This window comes from Lactuca sativa, chromosome 8, assembly GCF_002870075.4.
Source record: "Lactuca sativa cultivar Salinas chromosome 8, Lsat_Salinas_v11, whole genome shotgun sequence".
NCBI lineage: Eukaryota > Viridiplantae > Streptophyta > Magnoliopsida > Asterales > Asteraceae > Lactuca > Lactuca sativa.
The window spans coordinates 91,761,538-91,782,704 of NC_056630.2; positions in this window are offsets into that span (position 1 = coordinate 91,761,538).

Consider the following 21,167-nt stretch of genomic DNA (forward strand, 5'->3'; position numbering starts at 1 on the left):
TCTCATTCATCGTGCAATCAAGTTGCATGATTCCAAATTTCTGTCCAACTGAAACTTGGGGGATGAGAAACTCTCCCTATTTGGTAAATTCTTGACTTTCCATAAATAACATAATAAGAACCAAATCCATTATTGCTAATAATAGAAACATTTTAACATCAATTTTTTCATACACGCCATTGTAAGGATAAATAAATAAAATTTAAAATCAAAATTTATTTTATTGCGGAAAAATTTGTCCTTACAATGCAACTCATTGAAAAACTTATGCTAATACATCTTTCTTAGCAATCTAATTCTAACTCTAAGTAGTAGCTCAAGAATCTAATCTTCAAGAAATGCGATCGAAATCCATTCTTTCGCGGTTAGATTCTGCTCACTTCTTCCCTTAAGCTTCCTTTCTTTTCTTTGATTCTACAAAAGATCAATTGTAATCTTATCACATTATGTATTCAGAATCTAGAATGAAGCTTAAAAGAGTTAGTCAATGGATTTTACCTAAATTAGAGCCATACGTTTCGACTCTCCCATCTCTTAGATCTCTTAGGTAAATAGGGCAGCTTCGTCTCCAATGCCCTTTCTCTTGGCAATAAAAGCAAATTGACTCTTTTGGAACATGACATGGAACTACTTCAGATATTGCCTTTCTCTTGTGATCAAACTTTTCGATCATAGCATGTATTTCGTTGCCATTTTCTATATCCATAGAGGTCTCGAAGGCAGATTCACCAATCAACTTTGCTTTTCTATTGCGCCAAATCATTGCTGATTCAGCAACGATAAGCATATAGGTGAGATCTATAAGGGTCACGTCGTAGTTCATCATATAGTACTCTCTTACGAACTCACTATATGAGTTAGGAAGTGACTGAAGAACCCAATCAACAGCCATTTCCTCACAAACTGATGAGATTTGAAATCAAGTTTAAAGATCAATTCACGTAAGAATTAAGAAAGAAGAAATACGATGAACACGAGAGTAAATATAATCTTTGATCAGCTCATATTATGCTTTTGATTTTACAGAGTACAAAGGAATTCTCTGTAAAGAATATGTGAAAGTTAAGTACTCACTCAGTACAATCTCCTATTTATAGGAGTACAAAAGCATAACAAAATACTAAGGACTAGACATTCAGACTATTCATTAAAATGCCTTAGTAAATATAACATTACATCCGAAGACTCTACTTACGAAGATTAGAGATCCTTCGTAACCATACAACTAACACTTCGACTTATTACAACATTTATACCCTAACAATCCCCCCCTTTGGAATAAAGGTCGAAGTCTTCATGAAGTAAGTAGTTGAACAACATACATCAGCACTCTTTGGATTTCCATGTACCAAGAGATAACTTTCTTTATCTCCTTCTTGTCTCCTTCTGAATTCTTCTTGCAATGATTCATACGAACAATTAAGTTCGTATATTGCGAATTTGTATATCTTTCCACTTCAGAGGTTTGAAACAAGAATCTCTTGGCTCTTCCAGCTTTATCTTTTCCTGCGAAGACTATCCCCAATGGCTTTAAACATATTTATCCATCTTCGTACTTTTTCAACTCAACCTGCTTCTTCGTAGGAGCCATTGGTGCTGTAATGTCGATGCCTTTGACAGTAGCAAGTTCGACATCAGTTTGAGCTAAGCATTCGAAATAATTCTCCAAGAAAATCTTTATATGCCTACACCCAAGACTGAAAACATCTGGTTCTGTTTCTTGGAGAAAAGAGAAGGACTTGTCTTTAAGAATCATAGCAACATTGATAAGATCGTAAGTGTTCATCAATGGAAAGTCCGCCACAGTGAACTCTTGTATCTTTCCACTTGCTCTTGTCACAATATATTTCAAATTCTGCAACTTTTCTTCGAAAATAACATCCCTTTTTATGGATATCACCTTCTTAATCTTCTCCAAGTACCAAACTTCTTCTTGAGCCTTTGCTAACACAGCATGAAATCTTATCTTCATCTTCTTTCCCTCTTCGACACCCATAGACTTTGTCTCTGCTTTAAACGGTGGCATGACGAACATCATCTCGTTGATCGGAAAGTCAAGTTGACCATAATCAGTATTTGTCACCACAAAACTCTTCTTTGGAATCTTTTCAAACGAATACATGTGATCGAACATCACCCTTGATTCAATAGTTTCGTAGTTGAACAATTTCGAAGGGTCTCCCTTATCAACATTCGAACCTTCAAGAGCTCTCTGGCGCATAATACTTTCAACATGCCTCATTCTTTCAACTTCCGCTGCCACCTCAGCTTTTATCTCTTTGTTAGTCTTCTCAACCAAGACTCCTTTTCCTTTATCTTTAACATTCGAAGGAGCTGCATTCTTTGACGAAGAAACATTCGAAGGAACTGCATTCCCAATTACAATACCTTTTGTAATAGGTTTTGAAATTGGAACAGTTGTAGTCACAGTCGAAATGACTGGAGCAGCTGAAACTATTGTTGGTTTAACCACAACTTTCGAAGGATAAACCTTTCCTACCACCTTCGAATCTTCAGTTTTCTTCTCATGTTCCCCAGCCTTTGCTTGAACAACCTTTTCTCCCCCTTGCACCCCTGTGACAGCAGGTGGGGCATCTGATACGTTCGGCAAAAGGCTTGAAATTCTGAGTAATGGAGCAAGGTGTTTTTGTAAGATGGCTTCGAAATGAATGAATTTCTGAGAAAGAAATTCTTGAGAGATAATTGGAGAAGATGATTTTGAAGATATTTCTTTGAGTTCATTCAGCAGCTTCATCAACTCTCCAAAATGTTGTGCGTCTGCGGTTGAAAGAGAGATCAACTGTGGATTTAGTTGTTCGAACATCTTAACACACTGAACAACCGCATCACAAATGATATCGATCTTCTGATGTGCTGATTCATACCCATGTTGAATATGCTGAACTTCCTTCGTCATTTCTTCACGAAGTTCACGAATCTGCATATTAACGTCTTCGCGAACCTTCTTAACTTCTTGTACGAAGAGCACATGACGCTCCTTCGTAACCGTCTTTAAATCCTTCACCTCCTTCAGAAAATCAGATCTCAGAGAATTGATTCTATTCTCTATAGAACTATCAGTCTGATCAGTCTTCTCAAGAATGCGACTTTCAGAATCACGTATTAACCCTGAAGCCTTCGAAATCACTCTGCTTTCCATTTCCTTCATAACAGAATCGACTTCCATGATATTAATTCCAGCACTTCCCATATCTGCTTGAGATTGTAAGATAGAATTCAATTTTGAATTCAATATCTTGAACTGCTTCATCGTCATCAGCATATGGTCAGGAAAATCTTCTTCAGCTTTATCAAAGGAAAGAGCTTCGAATGTTCCTCCAAACCCTTCGTTGTCTGTTTCCTCATCAATAGCCATTGTTTCAGCAACAGGTGATGATGGATTTGGTGGTTCGGTTGATTGTGTAGAGAATATGGTGGTGAAAGGTTGATCCATTATAGATTGGAATGTTGGAGAATCAGTTGTTGAAGTAACCTGTGGTAAAGACGTTGGTTCAAGGATCTTTATGTCATCAGGCTTCGAATTCTCTGTAAACTGAAGGATTTCTACTTCTTTTGGAATTTCATCTTCCGGAGTCTCAGGCACTTGATCCACTTCTTCAATTCGTTGGGTTTTCTTCAAAAATTTCACCATCTCTTCAGCCCTTCGCTTTTTAGAAGATGGAGACACCGGAGCTGGAATTTCTCGAACGGTAACCCCTTGATGAGTAACCTGAGTTTTCTTCACCAACTGAGATTTTCGCTTGATTTTTATTCTTCGAAAAACCCCCGTCTTTGAAGGAATCGTTTCTTTAGATGGAGAGGCTTCAATAACCGGTGTATCAGCCACTGAGATTAAAACCGGAGACACCTCTTCGACTTTTCGAGATGTAACGATTAGCTCCTGATTCTTTTGTTCTTCTTTCAGCCCTTTTTCCGAAGAGTCACCCTCTGTCTTCTTTGACTTCTTCGACTTCTTCTTCTCTTCTTGTTGTAATATTCCAGTCACAACGGTTGTGTCAATGGATTGTAAGTATGACACCAACACATTATTCGTGGGATCCACCTTCTTGAGCATAGCATCCAGAATGCGAGCAACTGTGGTAAAAATAGCCGGATCATCATGTACCTCCTTCGGACTCCCGTACATGTGGAAAATAGCTTTCTCTTCGTAATCAGGAACTTCGATCTTCTCCTTCTGATAGACATATTGAACTATCAAACTCCAATATCTTGCACAAGAAATTCCCTGCTTAGCACTGGTCTTCGAAATACTTGTGATAAACTCTGTCCTTAACTGCTCTGAGTAATCAACTTGTAAATCATAGTATAGCCCAGCTACCATTGCATAGATCTCCATCCTTCCTTTATCCAACCCCACAGTTCTTCCAGTAAGACATCTAAGAAAGATGCCAAATAAAAAATTCCAAATTGTTGGTAACCCCGACTTCTTGAAGTCACTAATACGTGTCAATGGAGGTTGGTGACCCATCTCATTGAACATATACACCACTTGCGAAGAAGTAAGTTCATCATACGGGCCATAATTCGGAATTCCCAAAATCTTGCAAAACAACCTCTTTGAGACCCTAATTGTTGTATCTGTGACCATTGTGAATTCAACACATCCAGTCTCCTTGTTGTATATGCCGTAGAACCTGCTTTTGACAACCAGGACATTGGAGCAGGAAAAGATTCAAACATTGCTTTAGACAGAATAGAATTCTGTAAAGCAACCACAAGCATGTGTAGTTCTTCCGGATATTTTGACAAATCCGATTCTACTTGATAGTTGGAACCCTGGATCTTCAGAATCGGAACACTGATGATCTCGTCTGTTGTTGGTGATGAAGTAGTCGCCATTTAAGATGATTTTGAGAAAAGAACTTATGAAGAAGATGAATTGCACAGAGAATTTTATGTTTCTGAGAGTTTGATCGCGTAAAGTGTTATGGAGTTTTCGATTTGCCCTTTTATATGTAACCCTAGAATTTTGAATTTGAAGCGGGATGCATTAAATGCTTGCTGACATGGCACCTTGAAAACCGGAATGTACTCATTAAAAAGTAACAATCGTAACTGTCAACACGCCTTACACGCTTATCATACACCATGCGTCATCAAGAGATAGGACTGTTTGGTATTCCCCAAAAGAATTGGAACCGTCAGATGCCTTCGGAATAGAGGTTAGGCTCTTTCACTTTGAGGTTTAAAAAGCGAAGTCATTTGCCAGAATTTCGAAATCGTCAGTTTAAGTTGGTGTTACTCAAACCTCAAGGATTCCGTGTGTGCTGTGTTCCAAAAGAAATTAGATGAGAAACAAAGAAAAAAATTTTGGAAAACTTGTGATGTCAACAATTTCTTTTGACACAAAAAGAATTTTATCCCAGGCAAAGATATCTTCGAAAATTATCAAGAGAGATAATTAACAGCTTATGTGGTTTCCCGTGAATTACAATCGATAACTTGTAAAGAAGTTTCGAAGGGTTTCTTTTATTGGACACATGGGGTGGCTTCGAAAATTTTGTTACATATCAACCTTAAAATAAGGTGAGTAATTGTAAACAAAATTAGTTGTATGACCAATGTAGTCAGTGACAACTTGGTTGCGAATGATATTTAAAGTAACTATGATTTTGAAAATATACTCACACGGAAATCGTATTCATAAAAACATTTATGCTGGATCTTATTGGGAACAAACATCGTAGTTTTCGAATGTTTGATTAAGATCACTCAAAAGAAATGAATAAGATTTGGAGTATAAAAGGTACTGAAGCAAAAGCTTCGTAAGATCTGGAACATGGTTCCCCGTCAATTCCTTAAGGTTTATAAGATTTTGGGTTTCACTTCTATCACGGACTCATGATATTAGATCATAAACACAGAGTTGTGATTTGTCTAGGTTTTGATTGGTTTGATCAAAAACCTCAAGGACAAATTTCTTCGAATATTTGGAATGTAAGAATTGTTTGGTTTAAAAAGATTGGATAAGAATCGAAGGGTACGTCTGTTATAATGGACAAAATAGAAAACTCTTAACTCATTTGAGAAGAGTAAGGTAGCTCTTGTTGATTTATGCAAATACAAGCCTTGTTGGGAAGAAATTTTCATGAGATAATTTCATCAAGGCTTTCATTTCCCATACATAGAATCATAGGAGGCTTGAGACAACATGCAGCAGCATGCTTCTAGGGACATCCTAACTAATCCAAAATGTATAGAGATCATACCTTTCCTTTAAATCCAAACGCATGAATCCTTTGTATTTGAAGCTTGACAAAACTCACAACACACATGTTAAAACCGAAAAAAATAAAAAATATTTTTTGGTATTTTTGAAATTTTTCAGAAAAATTAAAGACAAACTGAAACAAAATCTTTTTGGATTTTTGATTTTTCAATAAAAGAAAATATTTTTGATTTTTCAGGTTTTTCGTAAAAAAAAATTAAACAAACTAAAAATCTAACCTTAGTTGAAATGTGTACAAATACGAAGCATTCGAACCGTTGACTTGAACAATAATCTCTGATTTTGTTATTTCAATAAGAAGTAAATCTTCCGAATGCGAAGCGTTCGAAGCGTTGACCATGAACAGTAACCTCTGATTATTAAAAAAAAACTTCCGAATGCGAAGCGTTCGAAGCGTTGACCATGAACAGTAACCTCTGAACACTGAATCATTCTTTCCATCCATTCACCAAATGATTCAGACCCATCACTCTTCGCTTTTATCAGTTTGAAGAGAATTTCTATCAATCATTCCCAATCCATCTAAGATCCGAAGAAATGATTTTTCATCCAAAGCCTTTGTAAAAATATCTGCCAATTGGTCCGTTGTTTTTACAAAATGAACTTCAATATTTCCTTCTTCAACATGATCTTTGATGAAATGATATCGAAGAGCAATGTGCTTGGTCTTCGAATGCTGCACAGGATTATGACAAATTCTTATTGCACTTTGTGAATCACAATATAAAGGAATCTTTTTCATATTAATTGCATAATCTCTTAATTGACTTTGAATCCAAATTATTTGTGATGTACACGCAGCTGCAGCAACATATTCAGCTTCAGCGGTTGATATTGAAACACATGTTTGCTTCTTCGATTGCCAGCTGACCAGCTTTCCATCTAGCAATTGACACCCACCAGTTGTGCTTTTACGATCAAGACTGCATCCTCCAAGATCCGCATCCGAATAAGCTTGTATAAAGAACCCTGTTTTCGAAGGATACCACAATCCTAACGAAGTAGTACCTTTCAAATATTGGAAAATATTCTTTACTGCTGTGAGATGTGGTTCACGTGGATTTGATTGATACCTTGCACAATTAAAAACAGAATACATAATATCAGGTCTACTTGCAGTTAAATACAATAAAGACCCAATCATGCTTCGATATAAAGTAATATCAACAACAGATTTATCTAACGAAGGAGTTAGCTTTATGCCCGTTGCCATTGGTATTCGTAACCTTGTGCTATTTGTCATTCCAAACTTTCCCAACAAATTCTTCGTATATTTCTCTTGATTAATGAATATGCCTTCCCTGTTTTGTCTAATATTCAAACCCAAAAAATTATTAATTTTGCCCATCATACTCATTTCAAATTTGCTTTTCATCAAATTTTCGAATTCTTTAGATAAAGCAGGGTCAGTTGAGCCAAAAATTATATCATCAACATAAATTTGAACAAGCATCAGATGATTTCCAATTTTCTTTCAAAATAAAGTGGGATCAACTGAACCTTGTTTAAATTTAGATTGTTTCAAAAATGATGTTAGAGTTGCATACCATGCTCTTGGTGCTTGTTTTAACCCATATACAGCTTTATCTAAAATATAAACATGATCAGGATGCTCTGAGTTTATAAAACCTGGAGGTTGTTCAACATATACCGTTTCTTCGAGTTCTCCATTTAAGAATGCACATTTGACATCCATTTGATAGACATCAAAATCTTTATGAGCTGTAAAAGCCAACAAAATACGAACAACCTCGAGTCTTGCGATAGGGGCAAATGTTTCTTCGTAATCAATTCCTTCTTGTTGAGAATATCCTTTAACAACAAGTCTGACCTTATTTCGAATAATGTTTCCATATTTGTCAGTTTTGTTTTTATAAACCCATTTAAGTCCAACAACTGACACACCATCAGGTTTTGGAATTAATCTCCAAACCTTGTTTCTTTCGAATTCATACAATTCAGCTTGCATAGCAACAACCCAATCAGAGTGTTCCATTGCAATCTTAACTGTCTTTGGTTCAATTTTGGAAATAAAAACATGAAACATGCAGAACTCTTGATGATTGTTCAGTACCTCATTTCGTGCATGAAGTTGTGCTCTTGTCATGATTCCTGCTTGTGGATCACCAAAAATTTGATCTTTTGGATGATTTTGTGTCCATTTATCCAATGGTGGATAATTAGGATCAAATTCCAAAAGTGCATCTTCAAACATTACATCTGTTTTTGATCCATTTATAAAAATAGAATCATCAGCATCATCAAAATGTTCTTCTTCAAGAATTGGATCATTCTCTAGTATAAGCTCCCCCTCGATGATTGACTCCGTTTCTATATTTTGCTCTGGTTCACTGATCGGTTCTTCTTCAAGAATTTGCTCCTCTTCGACACTAACATTTGTTGACATGTTATCTCGTTCACTATAACGCTCCCCCTCAACAAAAGTATTTGAATCCAAGTGCTCCCCCTCCACTGGATCATCAGCTTGTGCATTTGGGTTTAGATTCAAATTTGAAGTTGAATCATTGTTATACTTCGAATTTTCTGATGTTTGATTATCAGTTGCATTTCTTTCTGCATCAATTGCTTGATCTGAAATACCGAAAATCGAATCATAATCAACATCATTCATTTCAATTGAATCATCTATATTTGAAGAATTTTGCAAAATAGGATAATTCTCAAATTTATGATTAGACTTTTTAATGTAATGATCATCAAATGTCAAATTAAAAGTTTCTTCCACTTTGCGAGTTCGCTTATTTAACACTCTATAAGCAACTGAATTATGTGAATATCCCAAGAAAATTCCTTCATCTGCTTTTGTTTGAAACTTCGAAAGATTATCCTTGAGATTCATTATGAAACACCTGCATCCAAAAACATGGAAAAATTTGACATTAGGTTTTCGATTATTGATGATTTCATAAGGAGTAACATTAAACCGTATATGAATAAATGATCGATTTTGAGTAAAACACGCAGTTGAAACAGCTTCAGCCCAAAGATATTAAGGTAAATTCGAAAATGCCAACATTGTTCTTGCAGCTTCACATAATGATCGATTTCTTCTCTCAACTACACCATTTTGTTGTGGTGTATAAGGAGATGAAAAATTATGTGAAATTCTTTTTTCCACCAGAAATGTATCGAAGACATGATTTTTGAATTCAGTTCCATGATCACTTTTAATTTTTCGAAGTGTCTTCTTCAATGAAACTTCCATCTTTTTGATAAAATCAATCATCATTTGTGGAACTTCGGATTTTAACCTGAGAAAATAAACCCACGTGAATCTTGAAAAATCATCTACTATTACCAAAATGTACCTTTTGTTGTTAAGAGTAGCAACCGTTGAAGGACCACATAAATCTATATGCAGGAGTTCAAGAGGTTCAACAATCTTCGAATCTATTGTGATTGGATGACCTTGTTTGTGTTGTTTCCCTACTTTGCAAGCTGCACAGAAACTGTCATTATCATATTTAAGAATGGGTAAACCTCTTACCAGATCTTGTATGACAAGTTTGTTGATGTTTCGAAAATTGAGATGTGATAATCTCCTGTGCCATAACCAGCTAACATCAGCAGCAGCCTTTGAAAGTAGACACACAGCAGGTTTGCCTACAATAGGAATAATATCCAATGTAAACATATCACCTTTTCTTTTTGACTTAAGTAAAACTTCCTTAGTCTTGACATTCGAAATGACACTTCCTTCTTCATTAAAAAGAACTTGATTTCCAGTGCCCACAACAAGTTGTGAAACACTTATCAAGTTGTGTTGCAAACCTTCAACAAATGCAACTCTGTTGATAGTGAAATTTCCATTCGTTATCTTCCCATAACCCTTGACTTTGCATTTGTGATTATTACCAAACTTAACCACTCCTCAATTTTCTAGGCTTCGAAAATCATGCAAGTTTTCCTTCTTCCCAGTCATGTGACGTGAGCAACCGCTATCAATATACCACTTGTTATCATATTGCTCGTCACAAAGTACCTGCAATCATTGGAAAAATTTAGGTACCCAAGCTTTGTTGGGTCCATTCAAATTAGGTTTGAGATTCAAGTGTAAAGTATAACCATTAACCCAATCATATACTTTGGTTTTGAAACTGTCTATAAATCTAACATTTTCATTCGAAGGGTCAGATATATGAGTTTTTATTCTATTCAAATTTTCACTAATTTCACCCTTCACATCTTGAGTTTGTGATTTTTCCCTTTTTGCTCTTGTGACCGACTGCCAAACTTTAACTGATATATTTGACTCTTTCGATGATAAACTACCATTCGTTGAAGGATTAGCATATTTGTCATACGCCTCATGTATCTATTCTTTCGAAAACTTACTTGATTGGTATATCTTTCCTTTTCCTTCCAACCAATGATCAATATTTCTCTTTGTTGTTATTCCTTTTGCATATGAGATTTTGTCAGCTTGTTTCTTCAAAGGATTATAACATTTTGCTGTATTTGGAACATAATCAACTTTTGGTTTTGAAAGATATGATTCATGATAAGATGTCTTGTTTTGAAACTTTGAAGTTTGATTTCCAACCTTTTTCTGAAAAGATTTTCTTGGTATTGTAGATTTTATTTCATTTGAAACTTTTGAATTTTTATTTTAAAACAAAGCACTTTTCTCTTCAAAAATTTGAGATTTTGATTTTTCTTTAAAAACTTTTCTTCTTTTTGAAAAATTTGTTGATCTCATTTTTGATGGTTCAACAGTTTGCCAAAAAATTGTTTTCCTTGCTTGACGTTTCGAAATATTATTTTCCTTTGAAAAAATTTCAACTTGAACTTTAAATTCTTTTGAATTTAATTTTATCACTTTGTTAATTGTTTTAACATCAGTTTTAACATCTTCGTGCTTTGAAAACATATTTGCAGTTGGGACAACTTCCTTCTTTTCAACTTTTGACTTTTCAATCCATACTCTTTTTGGTTTATGATGTTGAAATTTATATGAACTCTTTGTAAGATTATTTTCAACTGTACTTTGATTTGAAAAGAATCCTTCATTTGATGTTTTCATATTGTCTTCCACAACCATCTTTTTGAATTCAGGTTTTATATTTTCAACATTACCTGTTGTTACGAAGACTTGATTTGGGAACACAATATCATCAATGCATTTGAAGATTGGATAAACAACAGTATTCGATTCAAGATAATGAGCACCTTTTTCACTAAGAATTTTCTCAAATTCTTGTGTATCCAAATAGACTTGATCAACAACCACTCGAGGAATTTCAATTTCTTCCAACCTTTGACTTTGCTTTGAATTTGTATTTTCTTCTTCATTGTCACTATCATCCATTTGACTCTCATGTATTTCCACATATTCCATATCACAAACTTTCGAAGTTGAGGGTTTATTAGTTTCAATTTTCATTAATAAATCGTCACATTTTTCTTTCCCTTTAAATGAATTTGCAACATTTATGACAGACAACTGTGAACAATCTACATCTTCTAAATCACTAATTTCACTAATATTATCAGAATTTTCTTCAATATTAGCATTATTAGTTTCACTATTAGATGTAGAATTCTCAGTCTTTTTCAAAATTCGAAGTTGTTCTGATTTAGTTAAGGTTTCATTTACAATTTTTACTAAATCATTAGCATCAAGATAATCTTCGACTTTTGCAATTCCATATCTAAACCTATCATCTGGAACTTTGTGGAAATCAGAAATTTCTTTTTCACAATCATATGAAATACTATCAACCTTAGCTCTATCATAAGCTAAAAATGGTAGTAATTTTCTATGTTGTTCCTTACTTATTTCACACGAATGATGTAACTCAGTTAATTTTCCATACAATCTTTTTGCTGAATTACAAAAAACATTTCTCTGAGCTAACAACAAGTTTATTTCTTTTCCTAATTTTTCTCTATCCTCCATGATATTTGAAACTTGCAATTCTAAGTAATGAATCCTAGTGACTTTTGAATCCAACATTTTTCTCGTCTCTAGTAATTGATCACTTAACTTTTTAGCTTCATTGCTAGCAGATACAATGATTGAATCAAAGTAAGTAACTGTTTCATCAAAAGATACTAACTCAGAATTATATGCAGAAACTGGAATGTTAAAAGATTCAAGAATGTTACGTACCTTGGTAGTCATGGGTGACTTGTCAGTAGACTTCGAAACGAAGCATTGCCCACACACTTCGTCAGTCTGTTCATCATCTGAATCCTCTACCATCTTTGCATACATCGCTCCATGAGTTAGATTTTTCATCTCTTCATCATCTGAACCCGAAGACCATATTTGATATGTGCCATCCGATTCAGTTTCACCATGAGCCACCAATGACAAATTCTTCGCTTTCTTCTTTACTTCCTCCAGTTTCTCAGTGTAGTAAGCTTCATCCTTTGTTTTACTTTTCTTTTCTTCCTTCTTCCTCAACAGGCAATCTACTGCCAAATGATTTGCTCCATGGAAATAATGACAATTGATCCCTATATCACCTTTCAATAGCATCTTCATTTGCTCCATCTCATTCTTCGAATTTGTCTTCATTTCTATTTTCTTTTCATCCAGTTTGTTTTTGTTCTCAAAACTACCCTTCGAATCTGATGACTTCTTTGGATTAAAAGGTTTCTTAAAAAATTTCTTTACTCTATTGTTTGAGTAAAAAGCAACAGCCTCATCATCAGAATTCATCAAAAAACCTTCTTCTTCATCAGACTTCAATTTTTCACTTTCTCTTTTTGAAACCTTCGAAACTAGAGCCAAAGGACCACCAAGACTTGCTACAGCTTCTTCAACTATTTCATTAACTTCATTTTCATGAGATTTTAATTGATTGTACAAGTCATTCAAAGTCGAAGTATCAAAACTTTGTTGATTTTTCACCATCATGCTCACACTTCTCCACTCCTTTCGAAGTCCCATTACAAATATCAAATTGTACTCCATTGGTGACCTTATTATACTATAACGATTACAACGATAGATTAACTCGTTGAACCTATCATAGTATGCTTCAATAGACTCATTTTCTTTCTGTCTGAAATCTTTGAGTTCTATCAGGCATTGTTTCACAGATGTGATCTTCGTCTTTTCACTCCCTTGAAATTTGTCTTTGAGATTGTTCCAGATTTCTTTAGCTATTTTGCATGTTCTGACATAATTGTACACAATAGGAGGCAAAGCACCTCTTAATTCCCTCATGCATTTCTTCTCCAGACGTTTTAAACGATCGGTTTGATTATCAACTTCTGAACTGCTTGAAGACATGCCGATTGGCTGAACTTGTGCAGGTTGATTGATTTCTCCTGAGATGCATTTCCATAATTCTTCATCCAATCCATTCAAGTAATCTTCCATATGATCTGCCCACTGATCATAATATTCTGGAATAAGCATTGGAATTTTTGTGGATGATCCAAGCAAATGAGAAAATGATGTCATCGAATTCAGATTGAATGACGCCATTGTTGTACGGACAAAAACTTCAAGATGATACTAAACTTTTGAGAATTTTGAAAATCAAATTGTATAATTCAATTTAGAATTACACACCGAACACTCGATTAACAAATATTTTTGCAGAATCAAATCCTAGATTGAGATCTAGATGAAATTTTCAAATTCAAAAAGGACGGAAACTTTTTGAATCAAACAGTAGATTCAAAAACCTTTTTGATCGAATGAAAATCAGATCACAGAAAGGATTCCTGCTCTGATACCAATTGATGAGATTTGAAATCGAGTTTAAAGATCAATTCATGTAAGAATTAAGAAAGAAGAAATACGATGAACACGAGAGTAAATATAATCTTTGATCAGCTCATATTATGCTTTTGATTTTACAGAGTACAAATGAATTCTCTGTAAAGAATATGTGAAAGTTAAGTACTCACTCAGTACAGTCTCCTATTTATAGGAGTACAAAAGCATAACAAAATACTAAGGACTAGACATTCAGACTATTCATTAAAATGCCTTAGTAAATATAACATTACATCCGAAGACTCTACTTACGAAGATTAGAGATCCTTTGTAACCATACAACTAACACTTCGACTTATTACAACATTTATACCCTAACACAAACAACGGATCCCTACATTCTTAACCTATCAATGTGTGACTTCATCCCTAGGACGTGTGCACACATCGGCTTTCCTTCTTTATGCTTACTTGCCAAAAGGGCTTGAGTGATCTTGAACTTTTCAAGCCTTTGAACTTGTGGGTTAGGGAGAATAATTGGAGGAGGAGGAGGAAGTGAAGCATGATCTCTTGTTCCTCGATCGAATCGTGGAATATCATCTTCATGTGGAATGCTTGTTCCACAGGATTTGAGAAAACCATAGTTGTCGAACTTTAACATCTAGAATACGGGAGAAAACGAATTCAAGTTAGTTGATTGAATGAATCCTTAGTAAATCACCCAAATGAGATACTAAGGCTAGGACCCAACACAATATCCTACAACTCGGGAGAGGGATGCTGTAACCCTAATTGCAAAATATTTGAAGGTAAGTGAATGACGATTCACTAATTTCCACCACGAAAAACGAAAAAGAAATTTAAGTTTTAAATCTATGAAAACTCCTAGATTCTTTGAGATTCATTGAACTTTCAATGGCATGTTTAAATCTCGATATGCCCCTCTTGTTTGTGACTGGGATGCCGAAGATCACAAAGCAGGTGTGAATAACCATGCAAAATTACATGGTGCCCTCACATGTTACAGTCACCTATTCGATGTGCCGGTAAACCACGCACGCTCCACCGAACTATGACAAACATTGAGTCACCCTTTTGCTACCTTTGCTTAGACCCATTTAGTGTGCCGGTAAACCACACACGCTTCACTAACGTCTTCGCAAGGGCACAAAGTGTAATTTCATGGAATTGCATCAATTCACTTTTGCCTAAGTAACTAAGATTGGGAATTTTATGAAAACATTTAGTTACTTTTATACTTCATTATACTTATAATGGAAGGTTTCGTCCTATCCTACCCGTTCGGCTAACGACCCTCCACTAGTCAAGAGTGCGGTGGGTAAGAGTGGATACTCATTTAATCGCCATTTTATAGGCAATTTCCTTAAACGCCCCTTATAGACCAGCTTCGTGAATGAGGCTTACTAATGGTAAGACTGACTTTTACTCATACATATATATAATGTTAGACTTTTAATGTTATATATAGTATAGGGTGTATTTTATACTTTCAAAATACTAGGTGGTTTAATTTAACGATTATACTTTTAATTCAATTAAATTGTAAACCTAAACTTTTATGGATTTATTAAACCTCTTTTAATTATACACCTTAATTAATTAATAAAACCATAAGGGTGTGATATGAACTTTTTCAAAACTATACTAGAGTTTTAGAATTTAACATTCCTAATTAAACTTTTAATCAACTTTTAAATTCCAAAACTTGAGGGCAAGTTTTGAAACATTTCAACACATTAGGGTTTCAACTTATTTAAATTTCAAAACTACAAAACTTTTGGGTTCAAATTTAAACTATAAAACCTAAAGGGAAAAATATAAAACTTTTCACAACAACAAGGATCAAATAACAAATAATTCAAATTAACATTTAATCACAAAATTATCCATATTTGATTTATTTAATGATTTCTTGCAAAACAATTTATCAATTTACTCAAAATAATTAATCAATTATCTTATAAGGAAACAATTATCTTATTAATTGATAAATATCTTCAATTAGATCAAAAATATTGTCAAATATATCATATAATCGGATTAATATTGATCTAACATGATAAGGTAACTATCCCAATGCAAAAACAACAAGAAATCCCGAGATAAGCTCTATCTGACGAGTTGACTCGTCGAGTCAAGCCTGGACTCGTCGAGTCACCTTGGACTCGGCGAGTTCAGCTATGGACTCGGCGAGTCCAGCCTCCAAAATACCAAAAATTGAATTTTTCAGATATACAATGCATCAATACAATTGAAACCAATCAAGGCTCTGATACCACTGATGGGTTTTGGTCATAAGACATCCTATGTGCTCATACAAACCCTAATGCTTGGATCTAGGTTTCTCTATTGTACATGCTTTGAATCCAAGACTATAAACCCTAATTCTAGCATATGGAAATCAATATTAACATATAATTAGGTTTATGATATTACCTTGATTGTTATGTAGTAATAACAATCCCAATTCCTCCTTGAATTGACTTTGGAAGGCTTAGAGTCACAAGTGTCACTCCTCTAATGGCTTACAAACACCATAAGCAAGTGGAGAAGGTATAAAGAGAGAGGAGAGAGGTAGGAATTCGTCCTTAGGACTTCTTGGGAAGGCTTAGACGAATTCATGAGCCTTAGGGGGTTTATATAGGTGTAAAGATTAGGGTTTTAGTCCTTATCCTTATCTAGTTGCTTGCCCACCAAGCAACCATAAGATAAGTCTTAGAAACCCTTATCCTAGTCGAATTCTAAGGCATTATCACCTTAAATTCGTTCACCCTATATTTAAGATAATCCTTATCTTATTTTGTAACTATCACATAATTACAATTCAGCCCCTCTAGTTTAATTAATTACACTTGATCACAAAATTAATTCTTAATTAATTATTGACCAATATTAATTAAACAAATATGATTTCTCCTTTAATATATTATTCTTATAACATATTGATAAATCATAATAACCTCTCTCTCTATTTATTTCTCCAATCAAGTTGCTTTGGTGAAGGCAACCCAAAAGGACCATGCACCATCGGGTCAAGTACATACCAAAATAGTTATGGATTTAGACACTAATCCAACAGTTTTCACATTGTTCTGATTTGTAGGGGCTAAAAGAAAGTGAGGAGGTGGAGCATGTGAGGATGAATCTGATCATGGGAAATATGCGATCTTCTCCTGTTACCAAGATTGGGACTTATCAGGTTGTGCTTAGTAGTGATGTTAGGATTAGTTTAATTGATTGTTGATATTTGTTAGAAATGACACAAAACATTATTTTATTTCATGAATTGTTTAGACAAAGTTTTCACTACTCTTTTAATCATTTAAATGGTTTAATTCTAGTTTATTAAAATGGTGTTTATATTTGAAACTTTACCTTGTAATGGTGTATATAAATATGTGACTTGTGTTCATAGCTTAGACAATAGTGTATTTCACATTGATTCGTCTAATGGTTTAAACAAGGCATGCTTGTGGCATTGTCGTTTTGGGCATATTAACAAGAAATGCATCTCCCAACTCCAAAAGTATGGAGTCTTGGAATCATTTGACCTAAGGGCAAGTGATGAATGCAAATCTTGTCTTTTGGGCAAGATGACAAAATTGTTGGATTTAGTGTCTAAACTCATAACTATAATTGGTATGTATTTGACCCGAGAGTAGCATGGTTCATTTGGGTTGCATGACACCGGAACAATTTGTAAGAATGAACTTTTGAGAAGAGGATATTCATGATTTATTAATATATTATAAGTTCTAATATATTTTATGATGGTTACCATAAAATATACTCTTAAAATAAATAATTTATTTTAATTAATAACTCTGATTTTGTTTTTTTCTAGATGATCAATTTCAATAACATCCTAAAAATTGTAAATAATAAATTCTTAAGCATCAAGACTTCGGGCTTCGGCCCATTCGATGTGGCTACAAAAGTTTGTCGAAAAACGTTTTATTTAACTTGGTTTTAGGCCATTTGTCGAGATTCCTATGCACTATTCATCAAATAAAAGTACAATATTTTGAGTAAATCACATCGTAACTTATTAATTGTGATTTGATGCGATCTACACTAAATTTGGGATCAAGTCACACTTGACATTTATGATAAATTGATGGGCCATATTTACATATTCATGGTCTAACATACATCACGGTAATGCATAAATTTTTTTTTAGGTAACTGCGTGCCTTTTCTCAACATCAATTTTTTTTTTTTTTTTTTTTTTTCGAAACGAAAATCTAACATACTCTTAAAATACACATGTCTCCTAATGATATTTAAATCCATCGGGCCTTGTTTTTAAGAATTTGTAGTTAATTAGGTTGAAAATGGTGCGCTTCATACACAAAATTTGGAAACATAGTTGGTTAGCCGCATTTAGGTTTTCTCCAATTTTAAAAAGGTTTAATACTATAACAAGTTATTTAGTTCTATTTTATTGTTTTTTATAACAACATTGCCATTATAAGTGTTTTTAGGTGTTTCTTATAGTAATATATAATTTAAAACTTTATTTTACTTTTAACAATTATATTGTAAGTTAGTTTAATGCTAATTATTTAAAGTTGGTTTTTATATATTTTTTAGTTAATTTGATATATTATATTGGTTATATACCTATATATCATCTATATAACATTACAAGTTGTGTGATACTTTGCATGTCCTGTCATCTTGTTTTTTTAGTATAACTAGTGTAGGTGCCCATGCTTTGCATGGGTTGGATGTGAATTACACAACAAAAACATACAATCCAATAGGATTAACATGCAAAAGCAAAAGAATTGGTCTCGGAGATTGCTGGAACAAATACATCAGTTGCGAACATATGTAGAAATCAATCACCTTCTCATACTCTAATTCAAGAAACTTGTTCCAGTCCATTTGTATTATTCAAATTATATTAATAAATTCAAACATCTTGATTAAGCCAAATAAATACCAGCATCCTTATCAAAATCAAGTTTTCTTAAAAACAATGTAACCTTTTGTGGACTATAATATTTATTTGACCAAACACTGTATCATTATTGACAACCCCTTGTGGTCTAACATGTCAATCCTCAAGTCCCATATCAAAACCAACTCCAACACAAACAAATTAAATCTCATGACATACAAGTTTGATTGTTAAAAATGTTTTTCTGAATTTTAGTTATTCAAATACTTACCACTCTTGTTGTCCAATACGATCCTCCAAAATCAAATGTGTGAGTAAGAAGCCTGTTCAATCGATTACAAAAACCCCAAAGTCCAAGAAATATAAGAAATTAAAAAGTGGAAGCAAACCTGTAAAAAATATGTAAATTTTGTGTAAAAGATGTAAAAATATAATTTCAGAAAAACAAATATGTGACTATAAAACTAAAGTTAAAAAAAAGTTGGGAAAAAATTGTAAAAAAGGTTTACACCAAACTTAGTAAAAAAAAACTTGGATCAAAAGAAATTTGTAAAAATAAGTTCTTTTTTTTTCTTCCTTACCAAAACAACGTAATTATATAAGCGGGTTTTAGATTTGCAAAAAAAAAAGGGAATAAGGTTGCATTAGTGGTGAAAATAAAAACATATATTTTCAATTTTTAGTTGAATAAAAAATGAGGAAATGATTTATTACGTCATGTGCAGAAGTTTTTACAATATCTGCTTTCTTGATGTTAATGTGCAAATCTTTGATGGCTGCAAAGAGAAGAAGTAGTTCAACATCCATGTAAGCATAATAATTTGTTAAGGGGCATTGGACATTTGACAGAGTAATTTACCAATTAGTCAATTACCATCCTATATTTGTATCAACAATTATTTCACAATTACAAATAAGACACAAACCTTATTCTACTTCTTGTACTCTTGCCTTTTCTCCACTCATTTGTATACCCATGTGATGATAGTGTATATGTTTTTAGCCATTCACTATAACAATTAACTAAATTTTGTATTGATAACGTGATTTGATATGCATGCAATGTTAAACAATTATTGATTGTTGCTTGTTCGTTGAACGTTCGTTCGTTTGGTTTTACCTCTTTGGTGCCTTCGCATGTGTAGCTTTTTGAATAATTTATTTCTGAATTGTGTGTTAGTATATGAATTGAAGCAACGAAGGAATCCAATTTGCTATTGACCTGTTTAGGAGCTGGTTAGATGGAGAAAGTGATGACATTGAATTTAGCAATGAATATAAATGAAGCCACCAAGAACATATATGAGAAAAAGTAGCTCAGAAGAGGTAGAAGATACAGGAAAAGAAATGGTTCCACCTGTTGCAAATTCAATTCACGGATCAACTTCAAGGCCAAAGCTTATTCAAGGGGATTTTGAAGAAAGAGATCCCACCATTCTTTTGCTTAATCGATCTGATGATATGTCACAATTGGCTTTAGACATTGGAGGTAAATTTTCTTCTTTTAGTTTAATTTAGTTGTAATTTTACAAGATTGCTCTTTTGTGTTTCTTGAATGCCTTTGTAGTTGTAAATATGATCTAATTTCAACGATTTGTATCAGGGTCTCTCATAAGGTTAGTTTATTTTACAAGACGTGAGGATAGATTATTCAATGACAAAAGAAAGAAGTCCATGAAGGAGAGATTTGGAGGAGCTTTCCTATCCTTGGAGGGAGGCTGCATTTTGTGAAATTTGAAACAACTAAAATTAATGAATGTTTAATGAATGTTTGACATTCATCCACTCAAAACAACTTCAACAGTTAACAAAAAAAAACCATAATTATTCTGACCCATGCGGAGCATGGGGACTACACTAGTTAACATTAAATAATTAAAATGTTTGTTGAGTTATTTATGATTATGAAAAACATAACATCAATAAAAGTTAAAAGAAGGAATACACATACATCTTTAAAAGGTAATTATTAAAAATGTTTTAATTTATTTTTCATGAATACATCTTTAAAAGGTAATTATTAAAAATGTTTTAATTTATTTTTCATGAACGTATCAAACTATAGTAAATGATACGATACATAGTAATAGTATGCATAGCACACATGGATAATTAGAAGAATATTTGCAAACAAAATTGTAGAAAAACATGCAAACACAATGTTGAAATAAAACAGTAATACATAACCAAATTTTAAGAAAATTTTGTTAAAAACAGAATATATATATTAGAAAATAAAACAAATTTTGTAAAAAAGTTGGGGCAATTAGTACAATAATCTTGGGACCACA